Source organism: Leuresthes tenuis, unplaced genomic scaffold, assembly GCF_036924035.1.
Source record: "Leuresthes tenuis unplaced genomic scaffold, fLeuTen1.0.hap1 SCAF_7, whole genome shotgun sequence".
Taxonomy (NCBI): domain Eukaryota; kingdom Metazoa; phylum Chordata; class Actinopteri; order Atheriniformes; family Atherinopsidae; genus Leuresthes; species Leuresthes tenuis.
The window spans coordinates 19,474,478-19,488,050 of NW_027325361.1; positions in this window are offsets into that span (position 1 = coordinate 19,474,478).

A 13,573-nucleotide genomic window follows, 5' to 3' on the forward strand; every position below is an offset into this window, starting at 1 on the left:
CACACATGACATTTTAGTTAAGCTATTTTCCTAAAATGATATTCATTGTGGCTCCATGAGATAAGCACGTTATGCATGTTGCATTGATGTAGTCTGCAGATAACTAATTCTCACAGTTTAACCTGCGTTTCATGCAAAATGGATGCAAAACATATGAGGATACAGGGCACAATCTTTAATCCATATTATTTTTTACTGTTTTATAGTCTACTCTGTTTTGACAATGTCAAGTTAAAAGCCTACAAAACAAAGGACTCAAGCTTACTCTCATTGGAAACATAAAACCATAGATACATTTTTGCAGTTGAGATGGTAGACCCCTCCCTTCAAATTAATTGTTTTCTCTAATTGTAGGTGGCTGTCTGGATCCAAATACATGGTGAGCTCAGGTACTGTATAAAAGCTGGATGTAGTCACCATGATGTCACCTGTTGGTTTGTGAATTGCCATTTCGAGGCCTCAAATTGGGGTTTTGGCAGTTGCCATCTTAGTTTTATTGGAGCAAGATGGTGACAGCCATATTTAAACAAATGGGTGGAGATAGAGATTGATACTTGAAACCATTTTAGACACAAATGCATGTCCTCTAGTCCTTATTATCTCTTTTTTTTAAATAACCACTTACACACTGATCAGAGGGAGTGTCTCTAGCTAATGACACCAAAGTGACTTGTATGAAAAATGTATTGACTTAGTATTTAAAAGATAAGATATTGTGGTAAACAATATAGACGTTTCAGCATCAACTGAAAGACCTTTGTGTTGGGCAATTGAGCCATTTTATCTCATAAATGAAGACTAAATAGGGTATTAGACGTTCAAATAAATGATCATGGATCTTTGTCTTTGCAATGCTTCAAGGGAGCAGCTACAACTGTTTTAAAGAAATTAATTAGTGGTTCTTTGTCTCTCCCAAGCCCGCAAACAAGGAACTGAAACTGTAATTTATGGGTTGCAGATTAATGGGCTCTTAGTTAAAGTGTTCAAAGCAGATCTTACAGCAGCCAGCAGGGGTTTTTCCATAGCTTTGCATACCAAAGTGCTAACCAGCAGGGGTGCAGTGTAATCATTTTTGCATGCGTATAACCTTTTCACAACTGTTACACACCACAGTCTGATTGCAGGCAGATGTGTTTGTTGATGCATTTGTCTATAACAGTCCCTGTGGGCAACTTATTCCCTCATCAATGTCGCTGTTTGAGACTTTAGAAAATAGGTCACTTTTATACAACATCAGTCATGCTTGCTGATTTGAAATCTTAAATGGGTGTTTTTTTGGTTGCTTTTTTTCCCCTTTGCCATACACCAAATAAAGCTGCTGCCAGTTTTCTCTGCAGCTGATGCACGACGACATGGAGCGTTCGACAAAATGGGTTAACAAATGTTTATTTTGCTTAAAAGTTTTTATGAATTTCTTATGGAATAAGATGTTTAGATAAAATCCGAGAGGGTTGATTAGGCTGAATGATTTTGATAGTTGATCAATGAGCCAACTAGAAATAATGATTTAAAAAACATTGTATACAATGTACATAAAGAACATTCCACATTAGTGTGGAAAATTAATTATAAAAACACAGGCACAGGCAGTTCGTTGACATTTGTCCAGGGTCAAGCCTCAAGTGTCTTGCAGAACAAAACTCACCACCACCATTAAAAGTATGAAAAATTATCAATCAGCATTCTATCGCCTCTATTTTATTCTATTTTATCCATCCTGACTGATTAAACTCAAATTGTTTCATATCAAGGTGAAAGTTTAACTTTTGTGAATGTTTGTTGCATTTTCATTTCATGTTCTCTGTCCAATTAAAATGGCCAGTAGTACGGTGATTTACGTCTAATATCTTACATTTTTTCATTGCCTTCTTTTTCGTTTGAGAATAAACGAATGTCCGAAGTGTATCTTTTGAGGTGAATTATGAACGTGTCCAACAAGCTGTTGAAACTAAGACCCAAAAGGCCCAAAAGCTAATCATTGGAACAATTTGTTATTTTGTGTTGATTCAAAGCAAAAAAGATTTTTTAATCAAAACCGATGGATGAAATATTTCAAGGAATGTTCCTGGAGAGGATTCATGCATACCATATCTCCAACAGCTTACACCACACAATGAGTATGATTACCAGTAAGTGTGTATTGATACAAATCTGAAGGTCATAGATTAGATACTTTATTGTGATTGCATATTTTTACACAACAAAATTTTGTTTGGCACGATCATGACTTAGCAACATTGTCAAGAAATAATTGAATTGGCAAATGAATAAATGGAAACACAACAAAAACAATTGTTCTCAATCGTTAAATCCATAAAGCACAGATCCTTAAAGTGCAAAGTCCAGCTCAGCCTTTCATGAGTGCTTCACAGCCCTTAGGAAAAAGTGTTTCTCAGGGAGTTTGTGTGCACCTCAATTATTCTTAACCTGCTGGAGGGAAAGATCTCAAAAAGACAATGGCCAGGGTGTGTGCAGCCCTCCTTGATGTTTTCTGCTCTCTGCAGGAAAAGGTTGGAGTAAACATTCTTCAGGCTCGGGAGTGGGGTGCCAACGATCCTCTGGACTGTGTTAATAATCTGCTGCAGGTCTTCTCTCTCCTCAGAGTCGCAGCTGGAGAACCACACAGTGCAGCCATTTGTCAGGACACTCTCTATTGTGCATCTGTAAAAGCATTCCTGCCGTTTGACTGGGTTGCCCCAGTTTGATTTCTAGGCAGCATATTCTGTAAATACTGATGTTTCGATTAAACGTTTTGTCCAACAATCGAGAAAAGGTCCAGTAGAAAGGTGCCAAACAGTGAGATGGTGTCTTATATCCATGTTCTCTGCATGTTGTATGTGCTGTATGTGCTTTATGAAAACAATTTTCGGAGATCAGTGACAGTTGAAATCAAGTATCACTTTGTAGTGAAATGACTCAGTCAAAAGAAACAGACATGCTCCTCCATTTCTCTTTGGTAAAAAAACAACAACATTATTATGCTGTTCTTTTAAACATACTAAACCTGTGTGTGGCATGGGGAAAGTTACCGTGACCAGTCTGTGCTCCTGCTGAAATCTTCTGTGAGCAATGACATAAATGCTAAATGTGTGATTAGCATGCAATGCAGAAATCACATTGAGGATAGCAGGTGGATTCATTATGAAGGCAAATATGAGTGAGCTTATAGCGAGAACGTGCTTATTGTAGTGCTTCGGCTAACTATGCATGGTGAAATAGAAGGTTCTGATATATACGTTATGCCAGCTTTTGTTGACAGTGAAAGGGGTTTTGATGACATGCTGTGCCAGTTGGTATCAAATGTGCCATAACTGTCACATTTGACTGACCTGATTTCTGAAATGTCCTCATCCAGATGTTCACTCAGCTAGTATTTTTTCTTTTTGCTCGTGCATTTCATATTCCCTATTCTGTTCTCCATGTGAAAACCCAAGAGGACTTTCATTTTCGAATTAATTATTACTGTAGGATCGTGTTATTAATGTTGTGCAGGGGAGAGTATGCATAAATACCGCTGGGCTTCCTTGAAATAATCCAAAGCCATTTCAGTTAACACTATCTGATAAAAGTCATGATACGTCTTTTCTGACACTATTCATCATACTTTCTTTCTATCGTCACATCACTTCAGTAAACACCATCATATATAAAAGCATATTTAAAAATGTTTAGAAATATGCCGTTTGATGCTGTTTGCATTGAAAGAAGAGGGAAAAAGAGTTTGTCACCTTGAAAATGCACTAACGTTTGATATTTTGCTTAAAGTCAGGTCGGCAACTTTTAAATAGCTAATCTTGTTTTAGCTTTTTGGAATCAGGGTATTACAAAATGACTCCAATAAGATTTAATAATAGCTAAAAGACATGCAAAAAATTAGGAAAAAAACTGATTTGCAGAAATTATATAGTAACTTACTGCTACACTATGAGATGAAATTGATTAAGTGGCAAATCAGCTATCTGATCAACGGCCAGTGTGTTCTGATTTTTTTTCTCTCTTTAGAAAAGGTTGATGGCGTTAAATTACTGATGACTATCAGACAGCTAATAATAAATGTAGAACATATTCTCCCTTTCCAGTGGCAATGTAATTAATTAATTGTGTTTGAATAACTGTGTACACGAGCATGCACACCCTTGTAAAGTCATAACAGACTTTAATTTAATTTTAGTATTGATAGAATTGCAGTTGGTTAAAAGTCTGCTGGCTCATGAAAAATACACACTAGAAACAGGAGACAAAAGTTGCATGTTCTAAAGCATTTTAAAGTAATTTCTTTACTGCTTCCATTTCACGGTACTCGTATCACATGTACTTATCTAGATAAAATGCTTGGATCTCTTCATCTCAGCATCGTCTCTGACCAGTGCAGGCAGAGGCCCTGCCTCCAGCAGCTTCTCTGTTGGTCACAGTGTATCTTAGAATTGCACCCAGTTTGAAGCCATCCTATACTAAAGCCTAGTGGTGTTGTCTGCCAGCTGTTACACTTTCATATGATCAGTGTCCCTGACCAGAAGACATGGATTCATTTTCCATACCCCATTTTCCTTTGCAAAGGAAAATGGTGAGCTGTGTGCGAGGCTCAAGACTAAGGAATTAGAAAATAACTCATATCGATGAGGATGAGACGGGGAAAGGCTGTTAGTCCAGATGACATACCAGTAGCAGTTTGTATTATTAAAGATTTATCATTCTATTATTATTTAATGTTGGAGAGTGAAACAATGGAGAAAAAGTGATCATTAAGTTGATCAGCCATGTCATCAAGATATGAGAAAGTGTGGTTGAGGCTAGATTAAGAGAGGTGACATTAAATGAGCAGCAGTTTGGCTTTATGCCCAGAAACAGAAAAAGCAGCAATGTTTACTTTGAAAATCTCGATGGAGAAGTACCGAGAAGCACTGATGGAGTTGCACTGTGTCTTTGTGGATTTGGGGAAAGCATGTCATAAGGTACAAGAGAGAAACTATGGTACTGTATAAGAATAGAGCTCTATTTTGTTGGCAAAGGTGATAGAAAGATTGACAGATAATGTCATGCAGGAGACTATGATGTTCGCAGATGACATTGTCATATGTTGTGAGAGTAGGATGAGAGCGTGTGGATCTGGACGTGTACTCTGGGGGTAGGAGCAATGAAAGCCAGTAGAGGCAAAACAGAACACACGAGTGTGAGTGACAGAAGGGCAGGTGGAATGGTAGAGGTGCAAGTGTAGCCAGCACACGCTGGTCATTTTTCCTCTGCGTTGTATTGTGTGAATGAAAAACAGGGACTTGTATCAGGTAACAGTAACTGGTTTATTGTCAAGAGAAATGATAACAGCGAGCTCCATGTGTTGGTGTGTGGCTCAACATCTGACACTAAAATGAAGCAAAGGGCCTCATGTTAAAATACCCATGAACTACTTTGTAAGGCTTACGCTGCATGCTAATGCTAATTTAAACTAGCGGTCATTAGCGGTGGCAGAAACAAAGAAAAAAAATATTTTACAAGTCTGTGACACAAAGCAACCAACTCCACAGATATCCCGTTTTCTGATAGAAAGGTAGAGGTGTAAGGAGTAGAAGTAGTGGTTGAGGTGGTTAAGTTTAAATAACTGGGGTCAACTATCAAAATAACCAACAGCGCACAAATGAGGTGAGGAGTAGAGTGCAGGCATAGTGGAGTGGGTGGAGATAAGTGTCAGTGATCTGGTGATCTGTGACACAGATAGCAGCAAGAGTGAAAGGGAAGGTTTACAAACCATAGTAAGCCCAGCTTTGCTCTATAATTTGTAGGCGGTTGGACTGACTAAAAGGCAGGAAGAGGAGCTGAAGGTGGTATATAGTGGACAGGTTGTTTCTGTGATGGATAAATGATGAACAGGCCAACATTTGTCCATCACAGAGACAAATAATTAGGATCAATTTAAAGCTACCAGTTAACCTGATATGTACACTTTTAGATTGTGGGTAGAAGCTTTAGCATCCTGAGGGAACACTCTCACGGGGAGAGCGTGTAAGATTTGAACCTGGAATCTTCTTGCTCTGAGACGACAGTACAAACCCCCACACCACCATGTAGCAGCTATATCACCTCCAAACAATACATCTGAAACAAGTAGCAGCAAAAATCAGTGTCCATCCTTGTTAGCTGTCAATCACCAGGTGGCTCTTTAGAAAATCTTGCCATTAATTCTCAACAACAAATCTGAAACAAGAAAAAAAAAGGAATACAAATGCTACAGCACAAATATAAACAATGTAATATTGTTTTATTTTTAACTCTAACTTTGACATTTCATGTAATTTTCTAAATGAGCTTATTTCACAGTAAATGCACAATCTCTCCTTTGTTTTTCCATTATCTTTTAAATCGTTTAGCAAAGTGCCCTAAGCACACATTTAAATCACCAAATTCTTCAGTTAGCTGCATGAGCGTTAGCACGATAATAAAGTCAATCTGGAGGTGGCAATGTTTTCCACTTTTGCAGTGAATGCAAGAAGGTAGTAGTAGCTGTAGTAACCTTTATTCAACCAGGAAAAAATTGTTAAGAAGGCATTTTTATTATGGCAATGGCCTGGTAGGAGGCAAAAGACCTACGGGGCAAAGGGAAGGGGGTATAAAGATTAATAAAGGAGTATAAAGATAAATAAAAATAAATAAATAAATTTAAATAAAATTAAAAAAAATATATATATAAAATAAATACATATGTATATATAATAAAAGAACATGACAATAGTGAACATAGAGACCATAAGTCTGACATGACATACACAGAGAGATAGATCATTTGACTTAGTGTGACAATTGATTGACATATAGTAATGTGAAAGCAGTGAAACTGAGCAACCATATAAAATGTAAACAAGAAGCAATAACAAGCAGTGAGGAAGAGGCTGAAAGGTGACAGGATCAGCTTTGGCTGGGACAGCTGCAGGTATACTTTAGGGATTTTGATATGACATGTTTAAAGGAGTTGACAGAAACAAGAGTTTGTAGCTGTAGGGGTTTTTGAAGTTGATTCCAGCTGTCTGCAGCTGCAACCTGAAAGGAGAAATAGCCCAGGGAAGAGTGTGCCCTCGGGGCATTTAACAGAATGAGTGGAGCAGATTGGGTGTTGTGTATGGGGGGCGGGCGCAGATGCAAGAGCTGGGTCAGGTAGGGAGGAGTAAGACGTAAAAGAGTTTTGAATGCCAACATCAGCCAGTGAATGTTGTGCCTGATTTCCAGGGGTGGCCAATTTATCAGGCTGTAGAGGTCACAGTGATGGGTCCTATAGGGGGCGTTGGTTGCAAAGCGAATGGCGGAATGATATTCGATGTTGAGCCTTTCGAGTGCTCCTTGACTGGCAGGCCTGTAGATGACATCGCCGTAATCAAAAAGTGGCATTACAGTAAGCTGGACCAGGGAGCGTTTAGAAGTGGCAGTGAACAGGGAGCAGTTGCGGTAGAGAAAGCTCAGTCTGGCTTTCACTTTTTACTGCAGAAAGGACAGGTGCTCACTGAACGTCAAGCTGCTATCTATCCAGACTCCCAGATATTTACAAGAGGATACCAGATCAAGTTTTTGACCGTCAGCAGTCAGAATGGTACCATCTTGGGCAGCATGCTTACGACCAAACCACATGACCTTGGTTTTGCTCGAGTTCATGGACAGGCCAAGGGCAGCGAAGCCAGACTGCAAGGAATGAAAGCTCTGTTTGAGTGTTTCCAGAGCGATGTCAGGGGAGGGGCTAGTGGCATAGAGCACTGTGTTGTTGGCATAAAGGTGAATAGAAGAATTGCCAGCTGATTTAGCTATATCATTTATGTAAATTGAGAATAGGACTGGGGCTAAGATTGAGCCCTGTGGAACACCTTTTAAAATAGACAGCAATTGTGACAAGATGCAGTCAAATTTTACAAATTGGGAGCATCCCATGAGATAGCTATCGAACCAGGCAAACGAGCTGTTTGAAACACCAATGGAGTTTAGGCGAACTAGAAGCTGTTTGTGAACTACGCTATCAAAGGCCTTAGCCAGGTCGATGAAGATGGCTACACAGTAATGCTTTGAGTCCAGAGCACTGATGATGTCATTCAGAACTTTGAGAGTCGCAGTCTCACAGCTGTGGCCTGCACGAAACCCAGATTGAAAAACAGACAAAATGTTGTTGGTGTTTAGGAAGCGTACCAGCTGTTTACAGACCAGCCTCTCCAAAACTTTTGCTATGCATGGTAGAATAGAGATAGGATGATAGCAGTTGGGGTCAGCTTAATCTCCCCCTTTAAATAAGGGGCGTACTGAGGCCGTCCTGCAGGCAGATGGTTGTTCAGCCGTGTGTATGGACAAGTTGCAAAGGAGGGCAATGGGTTCTGCAATAATGGGAGCTGCAACTTTAAGAAAAAAGGGATCCAGGCCATCCGGTCCTGGTGGTTTTTTAGGGTCAAGCTTGCTCAGGATAAATAAAGGTGAAGGTAAAGAAATATGTGATTTTGAGGGTAGTTTGTAGGCCATGTTGAATGCAGCATGATAGTCAGCATGCTCATTTTTATGACCCATGCTATTGACTCACTTCTATTGAATTTATTGCATTTATGTTGTGGCTCTTGTAAATTTGTTTTCTGATTGCGGATCTCATTGAAAGCAGTGTGCCCTCCAGTGTGTGTCCCCCCCTGTCAAATTGAGTTATATTATTTATTTGGATGCTCTTTCCCCCAGATTTTGCATTCAGAAAGTGAAACTCCTAAAAACGTAAAGGCAAAGCGACCAACCAAAATGTAACATTTCACTGATTTTATGGTAAATATTTGGAGCCTCAAATCTATTCAAACTTGTTTTAAATGGTCATGGATGATTATAAACATGTTGGAAAAGCTTTGTAAATGCAATAGATTCCACACATGTGCTTGTAATGCAATGTACATATGACACAGTGCTGTCACTTGCTTGAAGGTATTGTCAGAAACCGGCAGGACACAGGCGCAGGATCAATTTCAGAATAAGATAGTTTATTAATATAAACTTTCTTAACAGATCTCCGAACAGAGAAATAAACGCTATGAAAATTACTAAGGATCTGATCACTATAACTATAGCAATGACAGATGCCGGTATAAAACTTAATCAAAAGAAACAGTCTCTCCACTCGAGGAGGAAAACGAAAAGCCTATGAAAAGATTAATACTTAAATTTAACAACACTCTTCTAAAGAGGTGAACAAAGAAAACTCTCCTTCTACTGGAGGAACTACAGAATTTAACAAAGAACAAAAATCAAGCATCCACTCCAATAACATGTTCAGGAATCATGACAGGTATAAAGCACTGATAATGCTGAACTTATAATACACAGATCTGCCACATAGATTACTATAAAACCTATTTAAAAGTCACGCATTGAAGATATTTATTAAGAGTTTTATATAGTTTTATAAAGACTAAATGCAACATAATGTTTCATAAATGTGTTTGCAATACATTACATATCAATACAAGTTGTATTCTGCTTTCCCAGCAAGGCCTCCGCCAGAAAAAGATTGATTCAGTCCACTTCCAATTCACGCTCATTGTGCCTGTGGTGATGATTGCACCCTGTCCATTTTAACTTCCTCATTTGGATGAATGGTTTGTACTTGCATGTGAAAATGTTTGTCAAAATGTGTGGTTACAGCTATTCAGACAAAAATTTGTTTTACCGGAATAATCAAAAATCTAGAATTCATCCTAGAATACAATGTACCTAAAATGGGTAAGCAGTTTTTCTGTCAGAAGGCCTTGATGAGGGCACATCAAAATACATCAAATTCTAAATAAATGGAAATGTAGAGTTGCAGAGAAAATTAAGCCTTCCAGGGAGAGGAGATTAAGTTGAGTATGACATATTCACATTTCCCCTCTTGTAGAAAGCCAAGGAAGATTTTCACTCACCCAATAACTTGTACTTATTTTCCTTTAACTCAATAATACAATAATGCAAAGCAATGTAGTAGTGGGTACTGAAATGAACGCAGAATTATTTAAATAGATTACACAGTCATTAATTCCATTATAAATGTATAAATAGAGATTAGACCAGTAAATCAAGTAAATCAACAATATATTTTGTCATTCATTCCTTTTCTTGTCTATGATCCTCCACTGCCGCATATTCTGCTTTGCCTGCTGCATCACCAAGAGTGTGAACAAAGTGTTTTTCTCTGCTGAAATGTTCCCAACAGAGGGAGACGAGCCTAAAATATTTCTGTGAGAAGACATGAGAAGAGCAAGAAAAAAAACACATTTTCATCACGGAAAAGAGCTCTAATGCTACCCTTATCTCCTTCAACACAGAACCATCCTTTATGAAAATGAAAAGTAAAAGTGGTATCCTTTTATTAATTTTTTGTCACATGTGTATTTTGTTGCATTTACTTCCTGTGTCACACTTAGTTTTCATCACTGATTGTCTCACCTGCTGTTCATTTGGGATTTTCTCCCTCATTATATATTTACCCCTGGGTTTCAGTGGTTCCCTGTCGGATCATTCACGTCAGCAGGAGCTGGACCCCGGCACAGCCTACAGGGAGACACCCAGAAGGAGGCAAGGATGCAGGTGGACTTTTCTCACCTCTTCTTCTCCCTCAGAGCCTAAATCAGCATCCCTGCCAGAGCCAAAGCCAAAGCCAGTGTCCATGCCAGAGCTACAGTCCGTGCCAGCTTCTCCTGCCCCAGTTCCAGCACCAGCTTCGTCCTCTGAGGATCAGCCCAGCTAGAGCCCAGTGGTTCAGATCACTCTAGAGGAGTTTCAGGTGGCTCATAGGATTGTCAAAACTTCCTGTGACACTGTGGCTGGGACATAGGCGGCACTAATGGTGTAAGTTTATGTTCTGGGGTTGGTACATGCAAGACCACGACTCCTCTCATCTCCAGGTGTGGTAGACCATGAAGATGAGGTTAACACAGTGCACAGCTTTAGCTGAGCTATTTAATTGACAGTCTTTGTCTTCTCAAGAATCACATATTTCTCCTGGGGAACAGACTTCTCCAGTTCCTGTTCCAGGTCCTATTCAGCCAGTTCCAGGTCTGCCAATGCCAAACCTGTGACATTAATCATGGCTGACACATGTTACAGCTAAATGTAAGCAGTATTGGATTCTCATTTTAACATGGCTTTCTTTCCCTTACAAACACTACCTACTAAATTTCCTTGAACTTGTGATCGTTTCCACTGAGGCAAAGAAGTGGCTTCAAGAGGAAATTTTCTATGAATACCTTACCCAGTTCTTCTACCCAACTGTTTTTCTTTTATCCATCCTACTTATCAGCTCCTCTTAGTATACGGACTCCAAGCCGTACATTCACAGCATGTTACACCTTCAACTTATGTTTTTTTCTTTCTTTTATGGAAAAATCCTGACATTTAACATCTTTTGTCTTCTTACCTGGAGTGTCACGCCTGTGGGTCCTCATTACTGAGCGCTGACAAAAGTCTTGACACTGAGTCTTGTTGTTTCTTTCTTCAGCAATGTTTTTTCTGCTGAAGAAGTTATAAGCACGTTGTCCTTGTCAGCATATTGATAAATCTTTTTTGTGCATTTTTTTGTACAATGCAGGAAAAGATGTGAATGCCACATAAGACACTGGGTTTCAAACATTATCTTAACCAGAGGGCAACATTTTGACATGGCTACGCACCCAGCATATGTGCAAGCACCATCCGTGGTGGACTAAGAAGCAATTCTATTACAGCTGGGATTGTAACCAAGGATTATATATTTTTATGAATATCAAATGACATCCAGTACAAGGCTGTTCTCACATAGAAATTCAATTTTCTCATGTCAGGCACTCAGAGAAATGAAATCACCAGACACCCAACTTGACAAGCTTTCTGGATGCCAGAGTTTCTCTTCAGATAATGGAACTTGTTAACATCTGGTTAAGTGAGAGTAATTATAGGTTTGAGCAATAGCTCGACCCCCTCCTTTTTTTTCTTTTCAATGGATTCTTTATTCATGACAAACTCTTCACATCAAATTGCCACATGGCATGCTCACCAGAAGCGTACTCACTTGAAATCGTCAGCAGTGAAGTTGATAAATGGTAATGTCTCTGATCCTGGACACAATTACAATCACTGATTAAGTGTTCTTTCTAAGAGGATATTGGTTAGACATGGGAGCAATCTGACAGTGCTAAGGAGGCTTAGATTTACACCCTCATTCAAAATCCTAACAGAGTAAGTTGAAAGAAGGTTAAAAGCAGGGTGTGAGGTATTAGTCATCACCTTTTTAGAGGGGGTTAGGGTTAGAGGTTAGGGGATAGATGATGAACTGCACAAGAGTGCTACCAACTACTGTTTATGGCTTTGTAATCACAATAATTAATTGTGTCTGTTGTGTACGATTCACATTGCAACCTTAATGTTTTCCAATCATTCTGTCAAGGTTCATTCACAGAAAGAGAAAGCCTATTTGCCCTGCATTAGTGTTTCCACTGAACTCAGGATTTGCACCAGAACATCCAATGGAACAAATGTACTGCTTTGGTCAGCCAGCAAGGTAGCATCATATTTTATATGATTTCACCTTGAAATCATTACATTTTCCTCTCTATTACATTCTGGAGGCAAACACAATCCTGGCTTGATTATGTTCACTGGTAGTGTTATTCTGCATAAAACACACAGGAGTGGGTGGGAGAGCTGCTGGACTTTGATTCCGGAGACTGTGGTTCCCTTTCAAAGTACCAACTGAGGCTTGGTCTAAAAATAGGATTATATTGCCAAAAGTATTCTCTCATCTGCCTTTACATGCATATGAACTTAAATGACATCCCATTCTTAATCCATAGGATTTAATACGACGTCAGCCCACCCTTTGCAGCTATAACAAAATATTTAGTAGCGAGGAAATTTCTCAGCTGGACTTGTTGCATAGGTGGCATCCTATCATGGTATCACACTGGAATTCACTGACCTCCTGACCCATTCTCTCACAAATGTTTGTAGAAGCAGCCTGCATGCCTAGGTGATTGAATTTATTAACCTAGGGTTAACCTGTGATTGGAACAGCTGAATCTAATTATTTGGATGGATGAGTGAATACTTTTGGCAATAACTATATTGTGTATATATGCTAATTTTTTCTCCCCCAACAACACTCTTTTCTTTGGCAGCTCTCTGATTAATCAGGAAAGCTATCGAAATGGAGAAGAACTGTATTTCTTTGTACTTCTTTTCATTCAACTAACATTTCATGCCGCTCTAATCTCCTGCAATCTCATTTGAATGGGAAAGTAATTTGCACATTTTCATTTGGTGCTGCTGAAACCTTGAGAGAAAGGGGGTAGAGTTTGAGTGTTTGAACAGTTTTATTGCTTCAGCTAAGATATCCAGTCTTGTTCATTTTCATTTCTCTGTTTTTTTCTCTCACTGTAGTCATATGCTTCCAGGATTTCTTGAGCATTAATTGTTTTGACATTTTTTAATGTTGGCAATCTAATTTATTAACTGTGCTATTATAATAATAATTTAAAGTGTCCAATACTCTGAGTTAATACCGTCCACAATTAACTGAAAAAAAGCCTTTTTGTGGGATTTTAAAAGCAAACATAACAACTTGTCAGTT